At 46.0% G+C, this 3,311-nt stretch overlaps 1 long non-coding RNA gene across 1 annotated transcript; it reads left to right on the plus strand.

The window, feature by feature from the left end:
- Positions 1-1,094: 1,094 nt before the first annotated feature.
- LOC135321821 (uncharacterized) lies at positions 1,095-2,012 on the plus strand. The gene is made up of 2 exons (XR_010381929.1): positions 1,095-1,200; positions 1,783-2,012. It is a non-coding gene; the product is annotated as an uncharacterized LOC135321821 (long non-coding RNA).
- The last annotated feature ends 1,299 nt before the right edge of the window (positions 2,013-3,311 follow it).

The raw sequence follows: 3,311 nt of genomic DNA on the forward strand, positions 1-3,311 counted from the left end.
TTTTTTTTGGTACCTGATTTTATATTTGCAATTTGTTTTTCTTTTTCCTAAAGAGGGCCCCCAAATTGTCTAAGCTTCAGGTCCCATAAAACCTGAATTGGCCCCTTCAGGTAGGCCTCTGTGAACAAAAAATACTGCAAGCCATATCAGTAAACAAAGAATGCTGAAGCCATCAAGTCATCAGCAGCTGCTGCCAACACCCCACAGTGAAGACAGGCCTGCAGCTTGGCCTCTGCAGCCACTCACAATGGTGAATAATAAAGGACAGGATAATGGCCCTAGATAGCTAGATGCTTGTCAAAGGAATGAATTCAATGAGCCCAAATGTTTGCTTCTTCCCATACATAGAAAAGCACTAAATTCTTTAACTTGAGATGTCTGGTTTTCTTCAGTTAACAAGTAATCCTTTAATGTTCCGACTACCTGGTCTTGTTGTAAAACTCCTATATATCCTGGCTCCTCCCCTACCTCTTCAGAGCAGTCCGTCAGAGTGATCTGGGAGCTTTCATCCCAGGCTGAAGGGGTTCGAGTCCTCAGAAATGTCCATCAAATAAAACATAAATCTCAACTTCTAGTCTGTGCATTTGTGTCAGGAGACACCTCCTAGGAACAAAGACTTCTGTTGCTGAATTGAAATGGGTGTCCACTACTTGACTCAGTAAGAACACAGACCACCTGTGTTCAAGACCACCTAGGCTCACATTCCAGCTGTTACTCTCTATCGGAGTTACTTTGGGCAAGGGGCTTAATCTGTCTGAACTCCTGGTTACTCATTTACAAAATGGGGATTGTAATCATACTTTCCCTGAAAGATCAAATGAGGATCAAATGAAATGATCACTGTAAAGAGACAGGCCTACAGTAATGCTCAATAAATCAGTATCTTTTTTATTATTATTAGTTCCCATGGTTTATTCTTGTTTATTATCATTTGTCTTGGTAACCATCTGTTTCCTTCAAGTCCAGGTGGGAGTGAAGGAACTGGGAACAGGAAGAGCAGCTTCCTCCGGGATTGACAGGTCTCCTACCTCTCCCAGCTTCCACACCTGTTTGCTTTGCCTCACAGGCCTCGCCCCTAGCCTGGGCACCGGCCCCGTTGCCGGGCAACCACTGCCCGCCCCCGCGCGGGGATTGGCTGTGAGGCCCACTCCCGGCATGCCCCACGGCTCCCGGAAGACGCGCTCCGGCCTCTGTTTCAAGGTAGGTGGTCGTTTGGGCTCCCGAAAGGCGGGCGTCTGTGGTAAGGTTGGGATGGGTTTCCAGCCTAGTTGAGCGCCATGGGCCGGGTGTCGCCGCCTGTCGCTAGGCGGGCCGACCTCGTGGGGTTGAAGGGGCCGTATCCCGCCTGGCAGGTCACAGCAGTGTGAGTCTCAGGCCGTCCCAGCCCCGGGAAAACAGAGCTGGGTCCCGGAGGCAGCTTGGAGCACCCACCAGGTGGCCTAGGCCCTTCTCCAGTAGCCCCTTCCACACCATGCCAGCTCTGGGCCTCGAGGCCCGGAGGTCCGAACACGCCTGGACTTATCCCACCAGTTTAGCCAACCTGGTCAGCTACGTGACCTTAGGTAGAATGACTTAGAGAAATTTTGCCTTCCGGGTGTGAAGGAAAAGCCGGGCTGGTCTAACCAGAGAATTCACAAGTCTAGGAATGTGAAGGAGAGTCTGGGCTGGGCTGGCAGGATAACTCACAAATCTAAGTATTGGAATACTGATCTGAGTTCTGCTGGACTAACTTGTAAATCTAGGTTAATTAGTGTTGATTTGCTGTTCATGTTTTTTTGCTAGCCAGCTGGATTTTCAAAGATACATATCTGGCTTTGGAATGTTGGTTTGCTGCCTCCCTGCCTCCACTTTTGTGATAATGATGCTGCTAAAGCTGTTCCATGCCTATTGGCCAAATACCCTAAGCTTGTACTTTACCCTATAAAACCTCATGCGCACGTCTTGGAGGTGCTCAGAGCTTCGGAGCAGAAGCCTCTCTGAGCCCGCCGGCATAATACATCTGAGTACTCCAACCCTCCGAGTGGTGCTTGTTTCTTGGCTGGTGCGTCATTTCCGTAACACTGGTGCTAATTTCGATAAGTGACATTATTATTGATTGAGTACCATTTACCCTTGATAAGCGTTCTATTATAGAAGCATTCTGATCCTAAGAGATAGCTATATCATCATGCCTATTTTAGAGAGATGAGGAAACTAAGGCTCAGGGAGGGATTTAATTTGCCTTAAGTCACATAGTTCCAAAGGGCCAGATTTCCAGCCCCAAGCAGTGTAACCCCAGAGGCCAAGATTTTAACTTAAGGGTTTCTTGTGAGGATGGATGAGAAGATGGGAAGTCTCAGCCAGATGCCAGGCACCTACCAAGTGCTGAGGCAGAGTTAGTGGGCAAATCATCAGAGTCATAGTAACAAGTAGTAACAGTCACATCAGCATTAAAGGATGACTTTGGCCAGAGCTTTGTCAGGGACATATTGCTTTGTCCAAAAGGGACAGTCTAGGAGCTGTAACTGCCCCCCTCCGGAGTTTCAAATCCTTAAAAATGTTGAAGCTGCTGTGTCTTCTACTTCCTACTTACACTTCTCTCCACTTCTATTTTTAAACCCATTTCTCTCCTGGCTCCCAGTCACTGCTAGCTACAGGGATGAAGCACTTTGCCTCTGAAAATGGCCAAGTTTGTGCCCGGACTTTAAAGGGAACAATCAGTAACTTCCAAAGTTCTCACTTTTATTGTCTAAAATGGAAGTAGTGAAAACACCAGCCACAAAAGGAGTTAATGGGAGCCTGAACTTAGGAGGCAGCCTTACCTCGTCCATGACCTTCAAGAAGCAGAACACAGTCTATGATTTTTCAGGATAGATAGATATCTGTGTTCTTCCTAAATGTCAGAGACACTTAACCATCCTGGGTTCTGGGGACTCCTGCCTGGGTTTCAGTTTCCCTGCCTTTAAAATAATAAACGAGTGATATTTGCCATATCCAAGTACTACGTGTATCTTTTAATTTGATATTCTGTAACTCAGCTGTTTTACTTACATTTACTTTAAAGAGCAAACTATTTCCTTACTTTACTGGAAAACCAATATCACCTGTCATAAATAGAAGGTAAGAAACTATAAAAGAAATACAAATAAAAACTATAGTTCTCAGTTCTAACGGGCAAGACCTTGAACTAAGGCCTGAGCTCATTTTGTTAAAAAGGGAGAACAGCCAAGTTTTAGTGAGATGTTGAAGACATTCAGGCATTAAACTGAAAGTGCCTCCTGTGAGTAATCAGGATTGAAAGAACTGAAAAAGGAAGAACTTCCACAAGCTGA

The sequence above is a fragment of the Camelus dromedarius genome, chromosome 8 (assembly GCF_036321535.1).
Source record: "Camelus dromedarius isolate mCamDro1 chromosome 8, mCamDro1.pat, whole genome shotgun sequence".
NCBI lineage: Eukaryota > Metazoa > Chordata > Mammalia > Artiodactyla > Camelidae > Camelus > Camelus dromedarius.